This window comes from Squalius cephalus (genome assembly GCF_949319135.1).
Source record: "Squalius cephalus genome assembly, chromosome: 14".
In the NCBI taxonomy this organism is placed as follows: domain Eukaryota; kingdom Metazoa; phylum Chordata; class Actinopteri; order Cypriniformes; family Leuciscidae; genus Squalius; species Squalius cephalus.
The window spans coordinates 6,412,441-6,425,983 of NC_137135.1; the positions used below are offsets into that span (position 1 = coordinate 6,412,441).

At 37.7% G+C, this 13,543-nt stretch overlaps 1 protein-coding gene across 4 annotated transcripts in view; it reads left to right on the plus strand.

Annotated features, from left to right (window-relative positions):
* The first annotated feature begins 1,679 nt into the window (after nt 1-1,679).
* Nucleotides 1,680-13,543, plus strand: part of pls3 (plastin 3 (T isoform)) — a 33,784-nt gene continuing 21,920 nt past the window's right edge. Inside the window, exon 1 of one of the 4 annotated variants that reach the window (XM_079892306.1) lies at nt 1,680-1,959. The gene's annotated coding sequence lies outside the window, so the exon portion shown is untranslated. Of the gene's footprint in view, nt 1,964-10,847; nt 11,041-12,091; nt 12,294-13,543 lie in introns of those variants that run through there. The other 3 variants (XM_079892308.1, XM_079892305.1, XM_079892307.1) reach the window with 3 other exon arrangements.

The following is a 13,543-nucleotide window of genomic DNA, read 5'->3' on the forward strand; positions in this document are numbered from 1 at the left end:
TGAGCCTGAGCGTTCACCATCAGGACATGAGCGGCTGGAGGAGTACAGCAGCTTGACTCGCAGCAGGACAGTTGTGCTGTTAATAATAACCTCTGCTCCTCACCTTGGTATTTCCTCCTATTCTGGAATACGAGTCCGTAATTATGATCCAGAAAACCGCTGTGACCTGAAAACACTATATGGAGGAAAAGAAAAACACTCCAGTCGGCAGCGTGACTCATAAGAAAAATATCAATCGTTTCTTTTTTTATGATGATCATAATAATATCAAAATACAGCGATGAATGAATGAATGAATGAATGAATGAATGAATGAATGAATGAATGAATGAATGAATGAATGAAAAGGAATTCCACTGAAATCTATTCCTACACTAACAGAAATTATGTAATGGGTCAGTTACTCTAAAAAAGTAATGAATTACTAATTACATCTTCAACAGAGTATTCGATTAATGTACTAATTACTCTCTCTAAAAACTATTGGATTACTTATTACTAATTATAAATCCCATATCAACCTCAACCAGTTGAACAATACAAGAGTCGACTCGAAACTGCACTTCTGATTCTTTCAAATAAACAATATACAATTGCATAAATTATTCTTGAACTGACTAAAATGTGTAAAGGGAGAAGCTTAAATGTTGATGTTAAATCCACTATTGTTTTATACATCATTTAATGCAATTACATCAGAAATAATTAAATTACAGTAATTAGATTTTAGGCCTTAATTACAGCAACACTGCATGTGATACCATATTGTTTTGGACATCCAGTCCCATATTCATTTGAAGCACTGTTTAGTGTAATCTGAAAACAATGGCACATGAATATGGTAATAATCAATATCATGGCGTATATATATCATGGTAATACCATCTCTGATACATCGCTGTATATAGTGTACATGAGCTGGACGTCAGTCAGTGTTATTTCAGAAGGCTATTATTGATATACTAACATATTTTTGTTAATAGATTGAATTAGATTTTATTATTATATTTTCTGTTTTCATTTTAGATTTATGTGCCTAATAAGATCCAAAGACACTTGTCAGCAGCATGACCCAGATGAAACAGTCTCAATCATTTTATTTTTATTTTTATGATCATAATAATGTCAAAATACAGCTATGATTGAATTAATGAAAAATGAATAACTGAATTCAATTCTAACAAAAATTACATGTAGGCCTATAACTGTAATACCATATTGTTTTTGGACATACACCATCAGTAAAAAAACATCTAAAACTTGTCATCTAAAAACAATGGCACAAGTACAGTAATCAATTTGGCATATCATAGGTAATACCATCTGATACATCACTGTACCAACTACTGCAACACGGGTATAGTGACTAGTGAGCTGGACGTCATGGCAGTGTTATCATTGATATAGCCCACTATTATACTATACTGTCCTGTGAGTTATACTATTTTTGGATAATATATTTCAATTAGATTTTATTTTTATATTTTCTGTTTTAATTTTAGATTCATGTTTAGTTGAAATATTAGCCTATTTTATTTTATTTTATTTTATTATATATAATTTTATTTTATTATATTATATATATATATATATATATATATATATATATATATATATATATATATATATATATATATATATATATATATATATATATAAAGCCTGATAAAATGCCAATCACATCAGCTTGTCATGTTTGGTAGACAGTTCATGTGTGTGCGAGTTCAAGTGTGTGTAGTTAGGCTGCTGTCGGTGTGTGAGGCTGTGCTGCCACAGAAGGCTGTCTATGTAGTCAGCACAGACTGTAGTGTGTGTAGTGTACTGTAGCATAGACGCTGTGTGTGAGACACGGCCCAGTGAGTTCAGTGCTGCTGTGAGAGTGTGTGTGTGTGTGTGTGTGAGAGAGAGTGTGTGTTCGCGTGAAACGCCAGCAGGGCAACAAACACAAGGGCGGACGCAGTAAGTTATTGAACTTATTAAACTATGTAGAGCACTTTTGTATTTCAGATATGTTATTTTTTTTCCCTACAAACACGGAGGCATTATGTTTTAATCTTCATTTATAGCTACATACTATTTATATGGAGTTACAAACATTCTCGCGAGCCTTATTGGAAGTTGAATATATTTTATGTCATCACTGCATTAGGAAGTATTAGTCTACATTTTCATTTCGATATTCTGCTATGAAACGGGTATTTTTCCCCCCTCGGTGTTCATTATTTGTTTTTTAGAGACGGTTAATCATGTGATGCGAGAGTTTATGTGCAGCCGGAAGCATGCATGGTTGTTGTTATAATATAGCTGTGATTTGATGACGAATGGATGAAATAGGTGACGTGTTTCTCAATTAACCCGTTTCGCATGAAACGCCCTTTGCGATATTTTACATCCGATAAAGATCTGAACACAGAGTCTGTTTTGTGCTTCATAAATTTTTAATTAGGCTAACATTCTTAATAAATCTTGAACGCTTGCCAACTTGTTTATGTTTTGAATGGCATGCTACTCATACTTGGAGTGTAGTATTTAGTAGCCTATAATAATGCATGTAAAACTGCAGTGTGCTTGACCAGACCTGACTGTTGAGATGTTACTGCAGTCCTTATATGTGCTCCAGGACTTAGGCTATTTCATTAAACTACTGCAGTTTAAATTGTAAGATCACTTGAAAAGTGTACATGTTTATCTCTGCATGCTGTTCATATCAGGACGCAGTATTGCCTATGTACAGTGTGCTGTGCAGTATGCACTTTATTTAAAACGTTCTTAAAAGTCAGCATTGAAATGGAAGTTGTGACAGTCTTTTCTTTTCTATTGTGACCTAGTGAAACGGCTTCTCAAACAAGAACAAATGTAGGGCGGGGCTTGATTTTGTCCGTAGGGAAATGATTGGATGGCTGTGGTTTGCTATTGGTGGATCTCATGTGAGTGGCACCATCTGAAAAGATAAGAGAAGAGATGTTGCTGCAAGAGGGAGGGGAAGTTATCTTGATTTAAAGATTAGGACTCATGAATAAAATAAATGATGTGCATGGATACATAATTTATATACACTGCAATACTGCAATACTACAAAACTGGCAGTCCAACTGAGTAATAATTAGGTGTTGAAATTGTGGTTTAGATTACTTCCAGATCATTTATCACTGTCAAAATGAAAGTAAAGTGGAACACATTGCATTATGGGATACAGTATGCCATATTTCTAGTATATAGCCTAGGTACCGCATACTTTTACAGATGTTTTTGACCTTTCAGGCGTCTACAAACTTTGCATACTGCATTCCAAGTTAGAGACAGTAAGTCAGCCTTTTTTTACAGATTTACAGGGTCCCTATGCAGTGTTCACTGCTCCTTACTCCCTGAGCACGCGATGTCTGTTGAGGTTGTCACAAATTCGCGTTTTTGTAGTTTACACAGAGACGATAACGGTAACTTGCACTTTGAAACCCATTTTCAGAAGCTTCACTTCAGGCCACCAAAATGCCACTGTCGTGTAAACGAACAGACAAAAAGTGTTTAGTTGAAAACGGTGTTGAGTAAACGGCCCCTTAGATGTCTATTTTATCTTATTTAACTGTAATCATGATAGTTGCGCTGTAATAATCATCCCTGCACCACGCTATAGTTGCATCTCGCACAATTTATTGACTTATGTATTTATGTAAAACTTAAAACGCTAGAGCCTCAAATCATTTTTATGCATATTAGTCTTCTTGCAATGACTGGTGGGTAATTTTCTCTCTCCACTTCCTGTGAAGTGATGTATCGATGTTCCCTTATTCCCCATTTGCAGTGCCCTTTAGACTGAACATGTGCGCTCCCTTCAGATCGGAATCTCATTTGGTGGAAGACACTGGGATGTTCACTTCGCAGGACATTTACTGTGTAATGGAGCACACTTCCAGATTTTGCTGAAGTAAACTGTGTGATACACTGGATGTGAACTGTATAGCATACAGTAGTGTGAGTTGTTGTGGTGCAAAGCCCTAGACGTGAGGCAACGTCCCTGCCTGCATTGCTGGGCTAGATAGGAATGTGTGGTTTTGATTTTTTTTTTTGCTCGTCAGACAACCTTTGAAAAGGCCATAACAAAGACTGAGAACTCAGATATCTTGCATTGCTTTCCCAAAGCTGTGATTGGTTCAGGAAGCAGGAAGGTGAATCTGTCTGCATTCCTGATCATTACAGAGCCAGGGTTAAAGGAAGAGGTCACTTAAAAATAAAAAATTCTGTCATCATTTACACACCCTCAAGCTGTTTCAAACCTGTATGAGTTTCTTTCTTCTGTTGAACACAAAGTAAGATGTTTTGAAGAATGTCGGTAACCAGACAGTTGTTGGACCCCATTGACTTCCATAGTATTTTCTTTTCCTACTATGGAAGTCAATGGGGTCCAACAATTCTCTGGTTACCGACATTCTTCAAAACATCTTCCCTTGTGTTCAACAGAAGAAAGAAAAAGAGTAGGCTAAACGATGACAGAATTTTCAAGTGATTTTTTTCAGTGAGCTATTCCTTTAAGTGTGTCTGGCTTTGTCCTCCTTGAAACACTGTTCATCCTGGTTTCTGTCATGCTGTGGTTATATTCTTCCTCCGAGAGCCGTCTCGCGTTCTCAAACCCTTCATTCTTCAGCTGTAAGTGTTACTTGCCGCCGGTTCACTGGAGCATGTTCTCGGTCAGAGCCGTTCCTGGAGAACCGTGTGGTTTGGACGCCATTGGTTAAAGTGATGTCAGGACAAAAATGCCTCAGCAATGTCTGTGGGAGGCTGTTTGCTCATGGCCTCCAAGCATATGACTATTGTGCTGAATGAATCTTGATTATTTTTAATGATAAGCCATGCCTCTCAGGATAGACAGTGAGAGGAAGTATTCAGCGCTGTATTGAAGACACCACAGATGGTTTCTATTGACACCACAGTCTCTCAAGGTTGATTCCCTAACTAATATTCCTCAGGCCTGTTGTGTCTCTCCGTCTCCTCTAGTGGGCGTATAACTAGTGGTCTTGAATGATAATGAAAAAAAAATCTGCTGGGCTCTTAGTGTTTTGACTGTTCGGGAAGTCCAGATGGTTCCACCCCAGTTCTGCCACATTTTCCCCTCATAAAAGCCACCAAACTTTGAGTCTTGATGCAACAGCACTCCAAGAAAAGCCTGTAAAATGGGGACCGATGCACTGTGTGTTAATATGAAGGAATTTTCCGTATTGATTTTTTACGTGTGTGTTTTGAATGACACGTTGCAATATGTTGTGTTTTAGGGTTAAAAGAAAATGTCTGTAAACTTGGCTGAAAATTACTGGTGCCTTTTCTGTTTTCCAACTATTTTATTTTTTTTTCTTACAGTGAATAAGACCTTTTTCCACTTGGAAAGAAGCATAAAATGCATTTTTACATGTTGTAAAGACATTGGCTGCGTCTGAAATCGCATACTCTCTTGAGTAGCTACTAGTATTTTGTATGCGCTAAAAAGGTAATGGGTATGAAAGTAATCTGGTTCTGCATTCTCCATGTTGTCATTATCATCTGACCTACCAGCGCGCTTCACTGCCATTTATTAACATTAGCAACACATTATTAGCTGTTTGATAACGTAGTTAAGCCAAAGGCTAATCATATCAATTACCGTTATGTTTCTGACGTTGTAGAGAGCGATACATAAAACGCGTTACCATCCTGAGACGAGGACTTGTAGACGAGCCTGTACGATTCACTCTTCCTTTTCTTTTCTGGATCAGTTTCTGGGTCAAACATGGCTGAATTAAACCAGTTTAGCGAGTGGATCTGGCCATTCGAGCTGCTGCGATTGAGTGGAGGCGGAGCTCATTTGCATATTTATGATCTGCGTACATTCAAGCTGTTTTAAGGCATGAAGAAATTTTCACAGGAAAAACATTTAAACATGTAATTTTGATTCTCAAAGATCAAGTCAGTTCTGGCAGGTCTCGTTTGTCAAGCTCGCATCAGTGACTCTCAGCTGATCCACATCTATCTATAGGAATACGACGCCTATCACTGTATTCATATATAAGCTCCTTCAGTATTATCAGCAGCTATCGCGTTTCTCAGGAGCGCATTACCCTCCCCCCTCCCCAGCTCCACCTCTCGTCAGTCAGTATGGCATTCAGATTCCCCTTGAATCAGAATGAATTCTCGAATTATGTTGTACTTTAAAATCTTGAATTAATGATATCTGCAACACATTCATGTTGGTTCTGTTCTGTTTACCCTAAGGGGGGTTATTGCTGCTCTTATCCATGCTAGACTGCATGGACGCGCATGGAGTTCTCGCGCAGAACAGAACCATACCGCCAATCCAAAATGTATGCTTATTGTCAATCGTATTTGACGATAGTGGTGCTGACACAAATAAGTTTTAAGGGATAAAATGATTGACTGCAGGGGGACTTTAATGCGAAACCTGACGGATCCAGTGAAAACTACATGTAACAGAACAAACGTACAGTTAGACTAGATATAAAAAAAAAGAAAGAAAAAGGAGGGAAAATGTCACTACTTTTAAAGAGGCTTTTTGTTGTTTTTGGAACTTGACAGATGTGATCGCCGTTGATTGTATGGAAAAGAGCCACGTGAACATTCTGCTAAACATCTCCTTTTGTGTTAGAAAGAGAGTTGTATGTTTGGGACGACTTGACGACAGAATTTTCAGACCGGTAGTCTGTCTTTTTTATGTGGTTTTGTAGTACTTCACTGGTTTATTCATGCTTTATGATCTGTGATAACCCGGTGGAGGCTGTAGACTAAACATGCTCTGACTACACTAACCTGCGTTCACCTCTAATGTCCGGCCTTGTGAATCTGAATGTTGTGAATATTGTTGCTCTCCTCTTGGCTGGACTTCATGTTCCTTTTTTTTCTTCAGTGTTTAAGTTCGTCCTCGACTGAATGCTAGGAAGGCGTCATTATCAACAATCAGCTATTCCTTCCTCTAATTTGTTGTGTGACTCTGAATCCCATTTGCATTGCTCTAAATATACTGAAGATTGCAGTTTGTGTTTTGATATGTCTTCATGAAACGGTACATTTCACATCACTCTGTTGGTCGATTTTATCACTTTGAATGGGACTGGTTAAAGAGCTCGTGTTACGTAGAGCCGTTAGGAGTGAACATGTTTGTGTGAAGTGTCAGGTTTACTGTGCCATTCAAGTTCCTCCACTTGTACTGAATTTTCTTTGAGAGAATGTCCCGTTTCAGAGAATGGGTCTGTAGGCAGACGATTTGATGATAGTTAAGAACATTTCCCTCACAAATTATTTTGTTTTTACTAATGCATGTTTTTTACTAGTAATTATTATTAGTTCATATTTTCTGTGGTGATCCTTATTTTCATTACTGTAATCATTTTTTTTTTTTTTTTTTTTTTAAATACTATTGTAAAATGTTTTTTTAATTTTAATTTTTTTATTCTAATCTGCATTAATAGCCTAATCCACAAAATACGTCAGGGATCAAATTTGTATATCACAGAATGATTAATTTATTTATCAAAGTAACAATATACAATATAAAAGTAATAAAATACAAACAAAACAATCCAGTTATGTTACAATGTTTTGAATTTAAATACTTTAAATACTACACAGCCTGCTACTGAAAACTGATATCGCTTTACTTTTAGAAAAGATTTAACATTTTAAATATATATTTTTTTACATTATAGTAATAAGATTTTCCAAGATGTTTTTTCTTGGTTCATATAAAATCATCTCTCTCTCTCTCTCTCTCTCTCTCTCTCTCTCTCTCTCTCTCTGTAAGTGAACACCTGTCTTCACGGTTTGCACTAGGGCTGCACAATATATCGAAATATCGCGTATATATATAAATATGCATATCGCAACGGCTTGCAATAACTGGAGTCATGAACAAAAGACAAAGAGAAAATCACTCACTGCTCTTGACTAAATAACTTTTGTATCTTTAATAAGAATCAGTATACGTTTAATTCATACAGTGAAAACTAAGCAGTGTTTTATTTTTACATTTGATTATTCAGTTTCTGTTGTTAAAAACCCTAATGTAGGATGAACCCCTGAACCCCGTGGTTTACACTGATGTTAAAATAACACGTCTTACGCTACAGTAAAACACTGATCTTCACTTTCAGAAGTTGTAGAGATGTTTTCTTGTCACTAAAAGAATGTGAAACATGTATGTGGATTACATCATTTTAAATGAATAGATAATTTGACTTTATTTTACACACTTTAAGCATTATCGTATCGCATATCTTATATTGAATTATTATCACATATCGCATTTTTCTTCAATATCGTGCAGCCCTAGTTTGTTTGCACTGAAGTAGACCTTTGTTCTGCTGCTTTACCATTGTTTCTTCTGGCAACAAAATGCCAGCAAGTTTCAGCAACTGTTGAGAAGAACAGAGATGAGAGAGCTTTCAAATCTTAGGCTAGTTGTTGCTTTGCAATGGTGGAATTTGAAGATCCAACACAACTGTGTTCTCCAGCTGTTACAGGGATTTTTCCCCTTGAAACTGAATGTTCCTGATCTTCAAGATCCGACTTGTTTAACAGGTGTTGTGTTGTGTTGTAACCTGAGCTTCAGGAATGCCAAAATCAGGAATTCCTCTGTGGTCTGGTAACACATTTACACATTCATAATGAAAGGAACCTTTCAATTGTGTCTAGAAATGTATGCAATGTGAGCAGGGCTCCTGTAAAACCTTTTATTTGTGAATAATGTTAGTCATGATTGTTTTCAAAAGGGTTTTATAAACACGTCATCCATTGGTTATGATTGGACAAACGGATAGTCCCGCCCCCAGATCATGCCATTGGTTTGAGCAGTTGTTGTGTCTGATCTGGATGTTTTGTGCCACAATGTTTTCGCTTTTCGGAAATCAACTGATGATTTAAGCTGGGATATGAACAAATATTTTAACAATCCTTAATATTACACACACATCTACAGTACATAGAATAGAGGCTCGTTAGAAAACATGCTTGTGACGACATTTCTGCAAAATGATATAACATTGCTTCCTCCATGTTTTGTGACACCTTCAGAGTGAAATGCCCAGCATGATCAGTTTAATCTGTGAATCTGGCGATGTTTTATGTTGGTTGTACGTATCATGGCAGTTCAGAAATGAAGTGTTCAGTGAGTGGCACTGCAAGGTTAATGATCGCGTTTGAAAATAACGTAGCAACAATGCCATTTCACTGTAAAAAGTGAACAGTTGGATCAACTTTAAAAAATTACTTCAATTGGTAACACCTAAAGAAATTAAGTTTTCTCAACTTAAATTATCATGTTTTTCATGATAAAACATGATAATTTAAGTTGAGAAAACTTAATTTCTTTAGGTGTTACCAATTGAAGTAATTTTTTTAAGTTGATCCAACTATTCACTTTTTACAGTGTTTAGCTTGCCTCTACAAGTCTCTGAGCTCTTTTATCGTGACTCCTGTTTCACAGGACTTGTGTAATATTGTATTAGGTGAGCTACCGAGCAAGTTTACTATGGTAGAAAAGATGCATATTGAACTGGTAATGTGATGCTAACATCAAAATGTATTAGTTCACCAATCATGCGCGTGGTAAAAGGCCATAACATAGTATTTTATAATGAATCGCATTTCAAAAAAGTCTTTATTTATCAATAATCTGCTCCTGTGATCATAGCTCCTGTGAAAATGATTAGAAGATGTTGGTGTTTTACTGTCTCTACTGTTCATTTCAGCTGGAAACTGCATATAGATAAGCTTTTGGAGTTTTGTAAAAATGTAAAGGCGTGTTTTTCCAGTGAGCCTGGGTGGTATAGATCTCTACATGTAAATGAGATCTGGTATGATTAGCTAACCTTGTATTGTGAAATAAAACACAGTTCACACTCTTTCATCAGGGTGCGGCCAAGTTTCTGCTGAAAAGGCATTGGTATGTAAATGTGAGTGGTTATATGTTAATGAGCGTATGTTTCTGCTGTCGTGCAACTTGTCCCAGATCATGAGAGCTGTGCTCTTACTTTTCATAGAGACTCATGTTTTCATGAAATGGGCAAAAAAGGAGGTCTTGGGACATATCTGAGGGCCACAATATGTGGAGGTGGGCTATCTTAACTTGGGGGCCCTGGCAAATGCATAGCAGTTCGCTAAAACCCAGACCCATTTATAACCCGCATGCAACTTGTGCTTAAGGCTATGAGAAATAAGATTATGATGCACAAGCCAAATTTGATGAATTTAATGCTGAACTGAATCAGTAAGAGTGTGTTTTGAGGTCATCATGCCCTCATTTAAGGTCTGTCTCTGTGAATGTTCTGTTATTTATCATGTGGCCTGTTTCCTTAGCAAATGAATGAGTCTTTGTTACGTTACCCGCTCAGCCGTCCTTGAAATTAGTTTACCACTGATAGACTGTGGGAGGATATTACAAAATGTTTTATTTATTTTCGCAGCCAAATGGCAGCAGTTTTTGCGCTGACTGTATGTGATTTTTTTAACTAACATAAAAGCACAATCTGTTTATTTGAACAGTCTTTCTGCTTGAACATGCAAAGATATCACATGTTCAGCATGTGTTTCCAAGTGATTCAGTGGAGTGATTCAGCATACGTCTGTCCACACTGTTATTTTTTCCCCTCCGGTAGCGACTTTTTAAAGCAACAGGATGTTTTAAGGTGAGTGACGGTATGCGGATTTGAGAGATGCATTGAACTTTTCCCTGCTCCTTTTCTCTCTCTCGTGACTTTATTGCATTACTCTGTACATCTGGGATGGAAACGTTGGTAGTAAAGAAAAAAGCCAAGCATGCACGCTTTCCCCTCCCCCTCTCCTTCTCGCCTGCGCCTGCCTATCCCTCCTCCCTCTCCAGCGGACACGCCGACCGCGTCTCCCATAGCCTGTCAGGAAGTGTTATGACTTGCTAGGTCTAGGTCTTTGTGAGGCAGGCAGGAATGCTGGTGTTTCAGATTAGCCTTGAAGGGTGTGGAGCGAGCACTGCCTCTTCTGCTGCGACCGCTGCTGCCTACAGACCCATTCTCTGCACGCATCCCAAAGGTTTGGCTCTCTTTTTCTCTTTTTTTGCTGCTTCTGTTCATCTCACACTCTCTCATTAACATTATACACTGGGGAAAAGCAGTCTCTGTCTGTTTTGTCTGTCTCTTTTCCCAGCTGCTCTGCCAACAGCACAACATCTGTGAAAGACGTCTGTTGTTTGAGTTCACATTTGTTGCCTCTGTTTGCAGTTTTGGAGTGAAAGAAGCAGTTTTAGGGTAACTGGTCGTGTTAACTAAGCTTTTCTTTTTTTTGCATCTCGTCAGACTGGTAAATCCATTTTGTGTGGTGGAGCACATGCTCCGCTTTGTGTTTTTCAATCAAAACCCCAAGAAAGCAATTCTGTGGCTGTTTTTCCTTTGCTTTTGCTTTGTAACTTAACACTGCATAATGGTTTTGACTTTGTTCAATCACTCGTGCAGTGTTGGCAGTCCTTAGAGACTCTGAAAATCTAGTGACTAGACAGGATTCTCTGGTTGCTTAGATTTGTGCATGACTCAGTCCCATGAGGTCAAACTACTCCTCACTCATTTGGGAAGTAAACAAACCTCAGTCAAATTAGACTTGATCTATGCTTGGATTGTGATGAAGGTTATTAAAGCATGAATTGTGGAAGAATCGATGCCAGCTGATGATTCAGTAATGTAGCACACAGTACTGTGTCCGTGAAAGGGATGCCACAAGGGTGGAGATTTGGCCCGTTTGTGTTTTGTGTTTTTCTTAAAAATTCCAGCAAAGTTTCTGTGTTGGCCTTCGGAATAGCTGAAAGATGACATCAAATGTAGACCTTGAGACAAATAATGGTCGTCCAGCGCTGTCTTTAAGAGTTATTCAAACAATAAACAGTTTAACCATTATGTAACATTGGCATGCCATTGACTCCTTTTAGAGCATTTTTAGAAGTCTCTAACTTTATGCTGTCCCACTGGGGTGTGGTTGGACAGCTGGCACCGCTAATGACATAACTAACTGGTGGAAAAAAAGCACGAGCTGGATTGACGACTATGGGAATGGAGATGTTGACATGCGCTGCGGGTGTGTCCTGAATCATCATGAGTTCTTGTAAGGTAGTGGCTAACAGGAAGATGTGTCTTGGGTTGCCTGAAGTGCTGCAGTGCTGTGATCGCTGCCCATAAGAGCAGATCTCAGGTCAGTGTGTGCAACGGAGGCTGGAACGCTGCATCTGTTCTCGGTTCAGCTGCTGTGGGTGGACTCTGCTCAACAGGTTTTATTTTGTTGTGGCCTCGATTCAAACGGTACGTCAACATAGTGTGTTCACTGACACATTGGGCCAATGCCATAATACTGCATTCAAGTGGACGATATTAATTATTGTTATATCCTGGACAAATATTTATCATGGTTTTAGTGTATTGTGTTTAGTGTTTTACTGCTTATTGTGTGTTTGGATGATAAGGTTTATGCCACACTTACGTTCTTTAATGGGATTGATGGTTCAATAAAGAACCTTTAAAGGGATGAAAATAGAAAAAAATGGACATTCTGTCATCATTTATTAATTAACCCTTGTTTTGTTCCAAACTTGTATGAGTTTCTTTCTTCTGTTGAACACTATGGAAGTCATTGGGTGTCGTCAGCTGTCTGATTACCCACATTCTTTAAAATATCTTCTTTTGTGTTCAACAGAAGAGAGAAACTCATACAGGTTTGGAACAACTTGAGGGTGAGTAAATTAATTTTAGTGTGTTTAGTGTATTACTGCTTATTGTGTGTTTGGATGATAAGGTTTATGCTATACTCGTATATGTAAAGTACTTTATTGGCATTGATGGTTCCATGAAAGAACCTTTAACATCAATGGAACCTTTGCATTACACAAAAGGTTCTTTATAGTGGAAAAGGGTTATTTTTAGATTATTAAAATGATCTTCACACTAAGAAAAAGGGCTCTTTTATGAACTGTTCACTGAAATGTTCTTTGGGGAACTCAATTGTTTCTTCTATGGCTTAACTTTGGAGCTTTTATTTTTAAGAAGGCAGTTAGGTCCACTTTCACAATTAAACAAAAACAGACCGACTGTAGCACAGTTCAGTATAGACTGCATCTGGTGTTCAGATCTGAACTCATCTATCATAACTCAGAGATAAAATAACGCACTGATCTTCCAAAGAAACACGTCCAGACTTTTGGCTGTGGATTAAACTCTTTCCTTTAGTTTTTCTACCATTTTCAATGTGCAATAACTGGATATGTGACTGTTTGCTCGTTTTTTCCAGTCGACTCTGCAGTTGACTCAACACAAAAACTAGCCTAGTCATTTAAATAAATGAAGTAGTGTTTCAATCATTGTCTTGGCAAAGAACCATGTGACTGCACTGCTTGCATTACAGTCAGGTTACATTCAAAAGGACCTGTCTTGACACGCCCTCTCGAACATATGTTTTGCCCAAATATAGTCTGCTCTTGTTTGATACTTGATAGACGTTTGCATGTCATTTGCATGTCTTATCTTACTGTACAATTCCACTTCCAGGTTTCTCTTGC